The sequence below is a fragment of the Gymnodraco acuticeps genome, unplaced genomic scaffold (genome assembly GCF_902827175.1).
Source record: "Gymnodraco acuticeps unplaced genomic scaffold, fGymAcu1.1, whole genome shotgun sequence".
In the NCBI taxonomy this organism is placed as follows: Eukaryota; Metazoa; Chordata; class Actinopteri; order Perciformes; family Bathydraconidae; genus Gymnodraco; species Gymnodraco acuticeps.
Window position 1 is genome coordinate 1828661 of NW_022989913.1, and position 16688 is coordinate 1845348.

Sequence of the window (16688 nt, forward strand, 5' to 3'; positions counted from 1 at the left end):
GAAAGCCACTGAGCTGACCATCTGGATGGCGTCTATCCGCAGCAGTGCTCTCGCTGAATCATTTCCGCCGTCTTACCATGTGTATCATCTCCCTCTCTCTATTCCTAAACTGGCTTCTCTGAGTTTGGCTTGGCAAGACACACTTTGGCGTTCCCGGTTCTGCTGGTGAAGAAAATCCTGGCACCTCTTGCAGGGACTGTGATTCCTCCGCCTCATTCTGAGTCCTCTCGTCCTTCTATTTTCCCAGACATGTTCCCAGAAGCCTGTTTTCTTTCATGGCACGGCCCAGCTCTCCAGATTCCTCCATTTGGTCTTGGTGAGAACTGATTTGGAGCTGCGCTGAGAGGGTGGGTCCGTGGCCCCTCTCCAGCTGCAAGGCCTGCCAGGATCCACAAGTCCTTCCAGTTTGAGGCGCTGGTGCTAGGGTGGATGGGGGGAAGGTGGCAGGAAGCGAGGGTGGAAAGCAGGCAGTTGGATTGTGGGATCATTTCGCTGTGACCCATATCCCTCCGTTCTGCTCTGAATGCCTCAATATGAAAACAACCCAATTACTGTTGACCCTTGCACCGCCTCCAAAACACAGCAGCAAAGACTAATTAAAACTGAAAGGGTTCCCATTCCCTCCTTTGTTTTTGCTCAGTGAGTGAGTTTGAGTGTGTGTGTTTGTGTGTGTGTGTACTTGTAACTGAAAGCCTCCATTTATGTGTCTGCGATTGTGAGGAGAAGGATTGCTCACGGGTGTTTGTGCTGAATAAAAATATGATTGTCCGTATGTAGTTATAATCCAATTGCTCAGAGCCGGATGGTTGAAAGGCAGAAGCGAAGCACAGAGCCATCCAAACACCATGTTTCTTTCTCACCAGTCGGACCCCGGGGGCCCGAGGCGACAAGTCATCAACCTGCCGATATATCTGGCTGTGACAGCTTCCAATCCAATCTTTATTTCATTCAATTATCATCCCCTGCAACAGGCCTCTGTGCTGTTTGCCCTCAAGAGGAACTTGTGTTGTAACAACAATAACTAACATGTTTTGTCTGCGCTGCTCTCTTGCATCTCTTGTACCTTGACGAAAATCCATTTCTGGTCACAAACACGGCCATGTAATTCAGACTAACAACCTGTAATACAAATAGACCCTCTGAGGGATTGTGTCGCCTAATAATAAGCTCTTAAACACACTGTTCCTTGTTAAAAACATATAAGAAAAAGGAAATCAATTATTATCTGCTTAAATGAACAAATATCTACAAAACCAAAGAAATCTATTTAATCTATGACAAAAATAATTGGTGTCTGCACTGTCTTGGCTCACAGTCTGTGCCTTAACACCCAAATGATTTCCCAGTAGTGCTAACAGTTGTTAACAGGAAACAGTGCCCATATCCACTCAAAGCAACCCGGCGTGGCATCATCGCAACTCCACATTCATTGTCAGATGTCCAAGGACTTTTCTCTTGTGGGAATATAATGAACAAAGTGGATTGTATTAACAAAATAGATCTCTCATTTCCCGCTCTATTGCATTTCTAATATTCATTCATTCAAGGTTCAGATGAATAAGTTGTAGATACTTTTTTGTTCTTGTTTTAACCTGCTTAGAGTAGCTGACAGGTGGGATTTGCCACCAATATTAAATTGGTTAGAATCATTTTACTTTGTCTCAAATTCCAAACAATTTTGTGGCGGCCTTATAGAGATTTTCGAATACAATTTAACTGAGAACTACGTATTACATTTGATTATTAAAACCTTCAGTATAGCTTTTGAATGGACCTTGTGGTGTATTTGCTATGGTAAAGGTTTACATAACAGATTGTGCTACCTCAGAGGTTTAACAAAAGTATAGAAAGCAGTTGTTAAGAAATAAATATAGTATGTTTAGGTCCTTGTTTGGCTTGCGGTCCTCTTTCTTGCATTTCAGTTGGCATTTCTGTTCATAATCTATTTCTGTCAAAACATTACTCCATCGTCACACAACTCATTTTGTCTCGGGATATGTTGACCCTTAAACAATGCCAGTAAATACTGTATTTGTTGGCCAGTATAAATATGTGACCAATATACCATCCCAAAGGCCAGTTCTCATGCATACTACCATAGTTTGCCCGTTTGAATCCAAATGTTGCATTTCTCATTTTTATATTGCTTAATGCATTCCATGACCTCTAAAAATGGTTTGAATTAATGTCACATTTAAAGCACATTTTCTTATTATTATCAACTTGGAGGCATAATAATCCCTGATTTAAGGAATATGAAGAGTTTTACATGTTTTAATATTTAATATTTTTCATATCAACTGTCCCTGATATCAAAAAGCCTTTTCCCTTGTTTCCTGTCAGTGGGTTGGTTTCTCTCTCTGCTTCATCCTCATCAGAACCTCAGTCCGTCCTCCGGGAGACTTCAGCCCTTTTTCCACCCAGCATATGGTCAAGGTTGAGCACTTTTACTGGACTCCGTGTCGCTTGAAAATGAAGTCACTATAAAACATTCATTCTCTGATGAATGTCAGTCGGGGATGTATATATTTTAAGCTAAATCGTCTTTGTGTACTCATTGTTTTTGGCACTATTTTTTTAATTATAGGTGTGATGCTTTCAATATGTTTTGAGATATGTTTTAGAGTGATATAATTACTAAAAGAAAATGAAACGCTTGGCATGGTGGTGGGTCGGTGCTGTTTATCCAGCAGAAACAGAGCTAAAGATTTCAGATCTCACAACAACAGATGGTGAAATGAGGGAGAGGCAAAGGGAAAAACACCAACAAGAAATCTCTGACATGCTTATGCTCTTCCGTCCTGACAAAGAAAGAGATTTTACTCAGGAAGCAGCAACATTATTCATGAGAGATGAGGCTTAAGTTTTTGAAAACATCACCACTGCAGTGAGGATTATGATATGATCATCATGACTGTGGTTTAGTTTTTAAAATGCTAAACTAATGATACAAATGGGGAAATGGAGTTGTTGCATGAGCCAGTTGGTTAACCTGTTGATTGTTACATGCCTCCTGTTTCTGGAGCAACAGTGAGGGAGAGATTGGCTCTGTGTGTCAGATCTGGTCCAGGCCCCCAGGAGCCAGAGGGCTTACAGAGCGCAGTGGGGACAGCCACATCAGGGCGGCCCGCAGACAGCTGGCTCACATGATGCATTGGGCTTGGCATCCTAATTGGCCCCAGTGCCTCAGCCAGGGGGCCTGGTGCCTCCGTGTGTGTGTGTGTGTGTGTGTGTGTGTGTGTGTGTGTGTGTGTGTGTGTGTGTGCATGCGCTGTCTTTGTCTTTCTTTGGTGCGATGAGGGTATACAGCTCTCTGTTTATATTTTGCATCTGTTTGTGTGTGGTATACATCTGCTTTCTGGGGTGTCTTTTTCTATGTGTGAGGAAAAGTGGTGTGTGTGTGTGTGTGTGTGTGTGTGTGTGTGTGTGTGTGTGTGTGTGTGTGTGTGTGTGTGTGTGTGTGTGTGTGTGTGTGTCTCTTGCACTCCCTGTCTTTTTGAATGTGCACCGCATACAGCGCTTTGGGCCGGGATGTACCTCCACTGACCTTTCATCTTCTGCACAATCTGCACTGAGCATACAGAGGCACATATCCACAGAGGACACACTGTGTTTTTAAATTGTGCATGAATGTCAGTTTGGAGCTTTATTGTGCATGTATGTGTCATTGAGTTTGCTGATAAATATTCAGTATTGTTCGTATATTGTATGTATCAGTTACCAAAAAAGCTGTCAGTCTGTTGACTTTGTTTACAAGCTGTGGAAACATTCAGTTTGAATACAATTGGATCCAAATAAAGCTTGATTTATCTTAATTGAATTAAAATAGAGTGTATCCGAGTGTGCTTAATTTCGCTGCATGTGTGTACAGCATTATGCATTCAAGTGAGTGGCAGTGGTGTTAGAGCTTGCGTGTGTGCACTCTGCTGTCATGACTAATATCAGTCAAGTTAAAGACTCATAAACAGAAATGAAATGAGACATTTATATTATCTTGAACTATGTAATAAATTGAGTTAATTACTGCTGTCATCCTGTCTGTTAGAGAGCTGCCCTGTCACTTTAAGTGGCTGCAGTGGCCTGGTGGGTAGAGAAACTGTTGTAGGGTTTTGACCTGTGACCTTTTCATTTACAGGACAGTTTATGTGTGCATCACTGCAGAGGAGGACATTTAAGTTGTATTCGCTGCGGGGACCAAGACCATCATGCATGTACATCCATCTCGGAGGAGAAGGCAAAGAAAAGAAAATACACTCTTTATTACTTTAATGTACTGCGTGTGTCGCTGCTGGTAAAAGGTTTTCATGTGCTGAAACTCAAATCAGTCCCAGATGCATCAATTTCTCCAAGCTTTGATCACTGTACAGTATCTTGCCCCTCCCACTTTTTGTTCAATCTCAGGACCCCATCCCAAAGCTGCAGGCTGTAATAGCTATTTTAACATGGACCAATGTTGACTGACTGGGAAAATAGGCAGCGACTTGCTCGGAATTGGAAGTATATAGTGGACCAATTACCCCCGTGGTGATGGCAATATACTAGTGTAGCTATAGGCAGGAGCTGCTGTGGGTGTAATTGATGTTGCTCGGTGGCTGCCAGAGCGGTTGGAGGCATGTAGGCCACAGAGACATTTCCTCTAATAGGCCCTGCCAGGGGTCATGGCACACGCTACACACCAAAGCACTTACAACCTGACCAGCTCTCTGGTGTCTCCTTCAATACACACTGTATCAGGTGAGAGGAGCTGGGTGGCTGTTGTTGCTGTGGGGGCATATACCCACCTCAACTCTCTTGACCCACCTTTTGTACAGAGAACAAACTTTACCCACCTCTTAAAGTTAATAAACTCTGTGTGGCCTTAGTTATCGTGTATAACTAGAGGAAAGTAGAGAGTCGTAGTGGGTGCAGAATAGCTTTCGCTTAGCTTTGTATGAAGACTGAAAGCAGGGAAAAACAGCCTTAGTCTGTCTAAAGTGTAGACATAATACGAAACTGCTAAATAACCATCAAAGATCACCAGTAGGTACCAATATTTTTCAAACATGGACCATGACTGAAACAAGATGATGACTAGACAGCACTAATGTCAATACACACTGTGACTAGATCAACATGCTCTATTGTTTAAGCAAAAGGCAAGAGTAAAGTGTAGTTTGTAAAAAGAAACACCTAAATCTCCTTATTTACGATTAGTAATTGAATTAGGTTAAAGTTAACAAAGACAACAACAAGGCTTGGTAAAAAGAACAAGTTGACAGAATGGCTTGAATAGAAATTGAAATATTATAATCTGATGATTTAAAGGTGGGGTATGTAATTTATTTCAGAAACACTTTTTGTTATATTCCATGGAATGCTCTTAACATCCCGATAGCAATGAATATATTAAATGCTTTGACGATAAATACATTAAAAAAATGTCATCTGTGGAAGCTGTAGTACTGTAAAAAGCACGACAAGTCATTTTAGCCGGTCCGGCTAAAATAACTGGATGGCCTACCTGCCTGTCAGCCTTCCATCTGTGCACAAACTTATCTCGTGCCCTCATTGGTCATGTGCACGGTCGTGTGTGTTGGAGGAGGGGCTCTGTAAGGAAGTCTGAAGGAAAGGGCAGATTTGTTTTGGTTGTGTACTTTCAAATTCTAGCGCACTCGAGCTGGTTTCTCCAAAATGACATACCCCACCTTTAATTGTCAGCAGTTTTAATTGGCTAAAACTATTGGCTGATAAAGTGATGTACAGTTTTCATGACAAACCATTTGAATGTCTAGACTGTCTGAAAACAAGATGACTTAATATGACAAAAATGTACAAGAATATTTCACAAAGAGCTAAGACTTAAGACAACATAGCTGACAAGATTAACACTAGCACACATAACATTGTAAAAAAATGGAATAGCAAATAGTTTCACATTTGTAAAGTAAACACGGGGCAACATTAGCATTCATATGGAGTTGTGTGTCTGTATATACCCAGCGAATGTCAGTCCAATATTTACCATCCATTCTGTTTTGGTCTCCACAAGCACCTGCAGGGAAATATCTGGCCCTCTATCTTGTAACTGCTCCATGTTTACAAGCTCGCTGTTAATTTTGTGTAAAGTGGGTTTTTAGAGTTTGTTTTGCTGAAAATACCTATCCCTGCTGCGTCGCAAAATTACAGATGAGGGCATTAAGAGAAAAACTTTATAAACATAATCATTTGAGATATTTCATATCTATTAGAGCAGCTTTAGCTAAGAAGAAATATATACGGTTTTAAATTTAAATATGGTTCTTAGGACAAACACAGAAGCAGAAAGTTACGAATGAATATTTAATAAAGGTATCGTTAACTCGATAAGTTGCTCTTAAACACTTTAATAATTAATGTAATTGAAATATTCGAAGGTGCAAACATTTTCAACAAAAGTTATTGTGTTTGAAAATATATCCTTGATAAATAAATGTGTTCTTACTGCATATGCAATTATAACATTGCTGCTAAGGTAATTTCTTTGATAAATGGTTGAGTTTTCCACTATGGTAATTATCAAGGTAGTCATAAGACAACAACATGTGTGCTGCAGAGTATAGAAAACTATTCTGCAAAGATAATGATGCACTCCCTGTTTTATGGACATGAATTATCTGAATAAGGGTCTATGATGGACTGTGCTTATGTGAAGCCTAATGAGCCACAGATGATAGATATCACGTTCATTAAGAGCAAGCACATTTGAATAACTCATTTTTGGAAAATGATTGATTTCACGTAGAAAACCTCCACCTCAGCATCTTACAATTAACATATACTGCACCTAGGAGAAAATGTTAAAGTGATTGGTAGAGTAAACAGGAACAGTCTACCTCCAGAAAGATGACATATAAAACCCTAATAGTGCTGCCAGCAAAGGGATCCAATAAACCTGAGGATGCTCATGGCAAATATATTCTGCTGAACAGTTTGGTTTTGGTACCAAGATTCCCATTATGCACGCTTTGGGAACCCGACCAACATTTATTATTTCCCTGATACTCCAACACAAACTAAAACGAATGGATTTTAGAAGCATGTTGTGGGATTATGGTAATCCTGCTACTTAAGATGTTTCCTTCCACGTACCTCATCATTGTGTGCCGTGTGTTGCATTCATCCAGCAATTGTTCAGGTATATTCTACAGTCCCAGGTAACCAAGGCAACCACCTGTGAGTTAAGTACCGCATATGGTAGGCTTTTAGATTGAAGCCCAGCTGCCATATGCCATATACAGTATGGCAACTCAGTGGAGAGTGTCAGCCAGGAGGCTACAGAGAAATGTAGCAGAATAATTATTTTTCCTCATTTTGTTGTGAACTACAGTATGTGTCCTATTCTCAGTTGATCACGAGTCAGGTTATTGTTCAACCTACCAGGGTACGATTGCCTCATCCTACTTAGCATAATGTTGAAGGACTGAAAAATAGTTCAGGGCATACGAATCCATGTGTATCGGCTAACAAACGTCTTGCAGTTTGACAAGAAAATAGATTTGCTTAAGATATCACTGAATTTTGCCAAAATGTATTGCTCTTATAACACTAAAGGTACATACATTCCAGCGCTTATACAACATATGTAAGTAGGGGGAAAAAAGAAACTGCTAATGCTGCTAATGAATGAATATCTGTCAAGTCATGTTTAATGCTCAGCTATAGTACAGTGAAAAGTAGCAATCCCTCATATTGGACAGACTTGAAAGAGTTTGCAATTTGTATTGAAACATGACTAGAAAGTTAATTAGTTATCAAGACAGCTGACACATAATTGTTGTGTTGATTGACTGGTTTCGTAATTGTCACATTGTGTTTTGTCTACTTTTCATTAGAAGCAATAGAAGAATCGGATTTAGTCCTATAATCTTAAATAGGCTTGAAAAATTATTAAATATGGGCCGTCTGTCACTTTCTACCCAGTTTAACATATTATCTCTTTTGACCATCTATTTCTAGTTGTTGTTTCAGCATTTCCTTTGCTATTTTTCTCATTTGTCTGCTTACATCCATGATAATTCCCCCATTGTGATCTGATTAAGCCTGCTTGAGAGCTCGAGTCAGGCAGCTGCAATCACACTGAGGTGGCACTCGTCAGAAACAACACCTGAATCGAGGTAGAAAAGTCGAACATTATCCTAATAGGAAACCAAAATTCAATACGCTCTGAGGAGATAAGGCTTTGGGACCCGCTCTGAGGGCAGCATCTTCAGAATGGACGTGTGCAGCCGAGTTGTGTACCACCTCCACAAACGGATGATAGCCGCAGAAGCTCTAGAAAGGTCACGCTGTTTCTATGACGCGTCTGTCAACGGCTGATCAAACAAGTTGCGGTGACTATACCTACTGCAATGTGAGCTAGATAGGACGTGACATTTAACTGAATTTGTCCTTGAGAACATACAATCCTTATATGAGTAGTTAACATCACATAGCCTTGGTGCATTTCTCATAAAACCCCTTGTGCAGTAATAAATGATGAAATCTGAATCAGATTTATGGAAGAGGCTACATACAGTACCTGTCTGTTACTTCCTGACATAGAATTCCATGTTCTAGGTATAAAAGAACCTATTCACATGTTCTGTTAGTGGCTTTGACAGTTGCCCTCCTCTCTAATTGTTGCTTTGATAATCTAACAGTTACGCTATTTCTATTTAAGCTTAGAGCAAGGTACTCTAGATGAGATTGAAGGCTTAAATACTGAATTATTAATGTCACTTTGTTAACACATGAACCTTATCACAAAAGTGGCACTTTGAAATGAAACAATTGCAAACTGTGACCATGTCGTCAAATGTTTTGATATTGTTTGTTTTCAGTGGCAAGGAGAGTATGCCTCAATTACTGCGTTGTGTTGTATTCCAACTTGCCTCTTTCAAGCCTCCTGCATTCTGAACCCTTGTACGGTTCCTCATTAACATTTCACTGTGGTGGGTGACCCTGCCCTTAATTTACAGACAACTGCTTCCTGACAATGTTTTCTTTCCTTCCTCTCAAAGGAGGGCAGTCCATTCTCTACAGAATGCTAATACCTTGTGAATTCAGAAGTGAGGCTGAGTGAGCGGGAGCAAACTACCTTCTCTTCTTTTCCTGAGCGTTATTAAAAAATGCAATTAGGGTGCTGAACCATAGACGATAAAAAAAAACATGGCCTTCAGCGTGCTTTTTTCTTGGGCACAACGTTGTTTTCTCTCAGCTGAAAGGGAGACATTTGCCAGGTGTGTACTTGGCAGAAGATCTAGGCGACACAAAAAGGATCGATTCTCAGTCGTCTGCAGGGTGAATTTAGAATCAATTTCTGTTCTGGGGCAGCCGCCACAATGGAAGAAATGCACACATCAATAAAGATGTCTGCTGGTGAATTCCTAAGGATCCATTCATCATCAAATATCTTATGGTTTTCTTTGTGTGTGCAAAATGACATGAAAGGAATTACTGCTGTGATTGCACAGAACACCGTTTTTAATTCCCTTAAAGGAATGCTCCACTCATTAGATAATTAATCAAAACTTCAGTATTTAGTGAAACATTATGTTTAAACCATACCCTGAAGAAATCAGCGATATTCCCCGGTAAATAATGATTTTATAGCTCTTTTTTATCAAAACCTGTATATTCCGTCAGGCCGCTGCCATTTTGCCCATTTTCAGTAGTCACGTGATGGTCGTGACGTCATCCATGCGTTCACTTTGTAAACACACGAAAACTTGGCGGAGTATTTGAGTTCGGACTCGTCAGCCGAGGAAGAAGTTTTGAGCAATATTAAGAGATTGGATGGGGGAATTCAGCCATACAGGTTCGAGCCTACTTAGTACTACTTAGTAGATACAATAATTTTGATTACTAGATATGTATGCATGTAGTACCACCCTTGCTAGCGATTCCCTCTCTAGTTTAGCATACTCAGCCTCGTTGTCCCTGGCCCTAGAACCACGATTGTATGGGGCCGGAAAAACTGGGGGAAAATACCCACTAGCCGGTACTACGCTATATGGAAAGGCCACCAAAAACTGGCCTGGACGATAAAGGACGTTTAAACGGAGCTACCCGCTGCAATGGAAATGCGCTATAACATACCTTATTCTTACTCCGAGCACTACTTCTGGTCCTCCGTCGCTTCACACTTGCAGAGGGCGATTTCTCAACTGGCCGAACTGGTGTCCTGGTCGGTGATGACACCAGAAAGACCGATGGTACTGCATTCCATTAAGTAATGGTTGTTCAATAAATCCCATGTTATGTTTTATCATACTCTCAGAGTAATCGTCCGGAAACTTGAAATGTTCGCTGCATACATGCGCCTGTGGATCTTTCGGTTCGGGCCGAGCACATTTCGCTAGCCACTGCCTCCGAACGTACTTCCTACGCTTACCTTTTGGCAACAGATGGAACCGAGCATTCCGTGGATTGTTCCTATCAGAATTGTGGCAATGTTTCGCGATACAATGAGGCATATTTGAAGAGAGTAACTACAGTAAATAACATGAACATCAACGTGTCCTCGAAACCAAACGCATGGTTTACGTCACGTCCGGTAAAATGGCGCCGCCCACAGTGTTGATGTTATTTCGTTAATTAATCAGTTTGAAATCACTGATAATGTCATCGGATTAAAAAAAAAAAAAGAAAGACTGGCAGAGACTGGTCTGTTTTATCGGATGATAATTATTTAAAAATGAGTGTCATGAGCATACCATTCCTTTTAAAGAAACAAACCACAAAAGTATACATGCATGCAATGGTGTTATGCAACTAAATAAGTACAGTTAATTGTACTTAATTTGTGTATTTCTATCTCGCTGCATATTTTCCGTAAAATAATTCTAGGTTTTACTCCTCTTAATGGATCTGACTTAGCTAGACTTTTTATGATTTTGCATCGAAACATGGCTTATAGAATGATACGGTGTTATAGTTAAGACTACACAACAGCATGGAGAGTTATCATAAACTGAAATAAGCTTCACCGGCACAATGACAACATTGAGAATTTGCTCACACACTAATGCATCGGTAATAACAATCCAATATTATAACGTATAATGATGTAACACTGAGAGGAGCCGTTCTGCTCCATAATGACCACTTTCACCATTTGACAGTGTTAATGTGAAGCAGCAGCAGTAGGAAATGTTTGGTTGCCATTTAGCAGTAACGTGATATAGCTCTGGTACGTTGTTAGGAGGGTGAACAATAAACACAAAATACAATTATGAACAGTAATACTGAATTATAAACATGCACCATTTCCTGGCAATGGCTCAGCCTATAGGTAGGAAAGAGAGGTAATTATAGAAGGGTAAAAACAATGAATGGATATTTAAAGGGGACCTATTATGCAAAATGCACTTTTTGGTGTCTCTTATAAATATGTGTCCCCGGTGTGTAAGGAGACTCACAAAGTTTCAGAAAATACAACCCTTTCTCTTTTCCTCCTTACCCACATCTCAATTTGTTTTAATAAAAAACGGGGGTGCAAACGAGCTGATCCAGGATTTGGCTCCTATGACGTCATTGGTGAAATGTGGCACACGTGACACGTCCCAACCTATCGTCTCTGTATACAGTCGTCTAGCTGAATCCCCTCTCGCAGCTGTGTGTCTGTGGGATGTCTGCAGGAGGCACTTAGAGTAAAGTTGTTATATATAATACATATAATGGCACTTAAGAAAGAACATATCAAGCTATGTGCTGTATCAGAAACAATGCGCGGCGTGTTTTGGGAGTAATATGGTCTGTGTTTACATTAGCAAGCATGCTAACACTCAGAACTAACGCTGTACTGGAGAGAATATGTGTAAATGGTAAATGGTAAATGGACTGTACTTATATAGCGCTTTATCCAGTCTTTAAGACCCCTCAAAGCGCTTTACATACTACATGTCGTTCACCCATTCACACCCATTCATACAGAGCAGTGTATGTTAGGACATGCACTAACATGCATACACATTCACACACCGTTGGCCATGCCATCGGGAGCAACTCAGGGTTAAGTATCTTGCCCAAGGATACATCGACATGTTGACTGCATGGGCTGGGATCGAACCCACAACCTTCTGGTTGAAAGACGACCATACTCCCTCGCAGCCACAGTCGCCCTACATAATAATAACGTAATGTCCTTGAGGTAAACCTTGCTAGAGAGAAACATTTGAGCTCCATACTGTTGGACAGTAATAATGCTTGTAAGTGGTTTGAACATAATATGGCATTTAATCACGGCAGCGTTTAGCTTAGTTTCTCCCGGTATAAAACTCTCTTAGCAGGGGAAAGCTGCGTGATGCTACAAAGGGACGTGGCTAGCAGCAGCTGTTACATTTAAAGCTACGGTCACAGAATCAGCCTTTTTGGGACAGGGCTGGAATAGATGGGTATGAGCAGTATGAGGCATGGCTACAATGGGTGATCTGTTTGGTATTTTAAGCAACAAACTTCACAGACATGTTTTGTATAGGTATGGCCCTACAATATATTTTTCAAATATAGCATAATAGCTCCCCTTTAAAAAAAACACCAACCTTACTGTATAGCCTATAGCATGACCTAAGCTGGTTAGGTTTCACAAATATCTTACCAATTACAACTTTCAATACATTTACTGATGATGGTTCTGTACTTTTTGAAAGCATGACCCTTAGTGAAGTATTTTTAAAGTATGGTATGGCCAAGGATAATGTCAACCATTCTTCCACCATTGCATGCAGCTTCCTGATGGTCAAGGACAGGGTTATAAAACTCACAGAGAAATCACACCTTTAGCTTCGCTGTTCTGCTCAGACGCAAAGCCCAATCAATCGTACTATCACATGCAACATGAAAGCAGTGGCATATTGTTCACACACATGCACACGTAGCGCAAACCTCCCTGCAGATAACATCTACGTTTTCTTTTGGCTCTTATTCTGTGCTGCAACACATTACCCTCAACATTACCCTCTAGCAGGTGATGCATTCATGCTGCCAATATTACCTTGGGAGCAGAAAAAGAAATTACAGTTGCACAGCCTGAAAAACTTTTTCATAACAACATAAAAAACCTACACAAAGAATATTGAACTGTGGAATGTTTATGGCACGGCTAAAGGCCACGGAAAGCCTCTTAACAAGCTGCCTGCGCTATATTTCCCTCCGTTAGGGACAGGCCACAGGTTTTCCTGCTGCGCTTCCTTTCTGCCGTGCAGCTGCTGACCGCGAGGCATCCTGCGGCACCTGTATTAGATAAAGTCCAAACAAGGGTTTGTAGTCGGTTGGCTCATACAACCCTACTTGATAAAATGATAGCATCTCTCTCTTTTTTCTCTCGGTCTCCTGCTATGGGCCATCCTCCTCCTGTTTCCTCTGCCTCCTAAACCAAATCTCCCTCCTGGGGGACGTCAGGCAGCCTGTTGCTGGGTAACCGAAGGAGGATTGTGGGTCAGAGAAATTATCAGTTGAATACCGAAACAACTCCTCAGCCTACAGGGATAAAGCTACCAAACCTAAGTCTTGATAATTTATCATTTCACATGACTGACAATAGCTGTTTCTAAGGCAGAGATGTGTTATTAGTTAATATCCTGATGTTCTTTGTTCCTGCTACATTTGACTGTTACTTTTAAATAATTCGTTCAAAGTGCTATTTTCACTGCAAGAAAGTGAGAACTGTGTTTCATTCCCAACTGAGCTGAGCAAAGAGTGTGTCTAGTCAAATAACTCTAATCAACACTGGTATATTACCAATACATCATGTGAAGTCTGATATATTACAAAGCACTGGATACATGACGAGATTAATTAATCATAGAGATCAAATAAGACTAAAATAAAACCTTATAAGATTATCTGTGCTCATTTCTAAGAATCTAGAAATGATTTGCTGTTATTAGGTTTTTTAACAGCAGGATCAGCGGTGAAGCTATCAATGTTTCCAATCAGCTCTATCCAACTGAGAATACAGAAGTTGGCAGACATCCATCAGCGAGCTGTTAAACACATGTCTAGCTATTTCAGAATGTGAGGTAACAAAAATTAACAGTGAGTGTATTATACCAGTTATGTCTGAAGGCATCAATTATTGAAGATGCATTGCTAGTGTTCGGGTCAATACCAGCTGAACAATTCTGGCAATAGCAATCTACATGTACAATTGGAGGGCTGAATTGGAAATGAGCGACAAAACATGAGCGAATGTATTCTGTCCTTTCATAAAACACATTTCACAGCTCCAAGCTTTGACAGAATAGATTCCTGTAACTTCTCCCAGTTCATTGGACTATGTAATCGGGTGTATGTGGTCTACTTTTATTCAAGTGAAGCCCTGCAAAAGGTTTTTATGAATAAATGCACATTCTGATTTTATCCCCAGATTTTTTATAACAATCTGGTAATATTGCACTAGGGATTCAACCCTTTAACTATATCCTGTGGGCTTCAAATAATCATGACCTTTTCGGTTTCAGTAGCTTGTTTAAACTAAACTAAATTACACTTACTAGTGATGCATTCATCCCATAAGATGATTCATGAATTTATATTTATAAATTACAATTATGAGGAAAAAGATATATTCATTTCTGTATTCCCGTGTTGAAACAGATACAAGAGAGCTGATTTTGTATTAAAATCTTTCAGTGAGCCAAGTTTAGGTATTATAATATTATCGTATTTATATATTTGGGAGCAGTTCAACATTTTAGAGATACTGAGGTTGTGAATTGTAGTCCTCCCACAGCCTGCTACCAACAACAATAAGCCTCTTAATGTATACAAATCATTGGATTTTTTTAGTTAACTGCTACCTCTGGAATCAACAACAGCTTACGAAGTCAACAACACAAAAAAATGAAGCCCACATTTTAAGAAAAAAATAACAGTTTGAGATTATTTTGTGTGAATTTAGTACCAATTGCATTGTTCTTTCCTGGACTTTTCTTATGAAATGAGAAGGAAATTCTGGGTCTAAAAGTAAAGCATTACTGTTTTATTTACAAACAAGGTCAACATATTAATGTCTAGCTCTCTCGACAATACCAGGAAAAAACGTATGGTGGAAAAATACGGAATCCTGTTAGCAAAACACTGGGTCTGCAAATATTGGTGATGCTAAACCCCCCTCAGGTTACAAACCTCCCAGAACAAATTAAAAAGTCCTGAATTCAATGTTTTCGATAGTTGTTACAGCCCTGTTCTGAGGTAAAAAGTTATATCTGTACATAGTAGTTAGCATAAGCAATATTCAAAATTGGTTTACCAAAAACATGCTGGGAAAATGGCACCATGATTGTTTTGACAAGGGCGTCCTTGTGCAGTACCCAAACACCAAAGCAATGAGGGCTTAGCAACAAAACCTGTCAACATAATATAAAAACAAACAAGTTCTTGTAAAACTATTCAAGATGACACAAATTGTAAGCTATTGCTTTGAGCTGACTGTGTTAGAACATCTGAATCCCATGCAGATGCAAACAGCTTGATGCTGGAGCCGAGGGAAGGTGAATCATCTGCTGATCCACTTCAGCATTTTAATCAAGGGCCTTAACTTGGTGATCCAACCCAGGGAGTCGGGCTCAGCCAAGCGCACGCGGCCTGAAACACGTGACTGCAGCTACATGAATAGAAATGGCCCGAGCTAGGCAGCATGCCACTGCAACCAACATCAGTGTTTTAGAGACGATTGTGCTATTTACCCCACAAGATCCACTTTCCTTCCTTTCTTACGGCGCTTTAGTTGGGCACATTTGGGTCAACCGTTTAAAACCTTTCAAATAGTTGAATGAGTGTATTAACAAAGTGCTTCTGTTTCATGCTGCACCCAAGCCAAGAAAGAGGTTGATGAAACCTCTTCAAACAAAAGGCCATCTTTACGTTTGGACATGCTGATGCAACTAAAGATGTTGGTTGGGCTCTCTGGAGGATGTCTGATGAGTTGTACTTTCCATGGTGTTTTGTACAATGTTTCTAGATAAAAATAAGGAAGAAATATGGTGGTTTAAATTCCCCTGTGCAGATACCATGATTAACGAGGCCGACCGGAGTGTTTTTATTACAACCGGACCACAAACCATCAGGACTCCTACTCACTAATTACTTCGTCAGTGTGTGCAAACATGCAGGCGAGTGAATGTGCATTTCTGAGCAAGTCTACGAGCGTGTGCATGCTTTTATGTGCACTGAACTACACGGACAAGTGTGTGCAAGCAGGAGAAGTGAGGAAGTATAGAAACTATGATAATATTTGTCTGAGTCAATGAGTTACTCACCAGGGTTACTAAAAAGCCTTCCAGCTACAGCGTGGGAGGCTCTTCTTGTGTGTGTTTGGTATGTACAGATGGGGCTATAGATGTGGTATGTGTGTTATGTGTATTAGTGTGTGTTTGCATAGTGCATGGGGTTGAGGAGGGGGCACTGCTTAGTGAAGCTGAAAGAGGAGAGATGACATGCTGTCAGTCTGAGTTGACGGTCACCGCTCAATTCTTTAGCGCCTCCTGACACGTTCTATTCAGACCAGGGAGACCGCAGAGCGCCTCCGGCATGCCGAGGAATCCCGCCTTTTAATTGAGCCTTTACCCAAGATTCATTTCACTCTGCACCTCAGGCCTCACTTGGAGCAGACACAACTATGAGAGTGACAAAATTAGGCCTCACATTGTTCCGGCTTAGAGGCTGAGAAAACCTAGACCTACATAAAG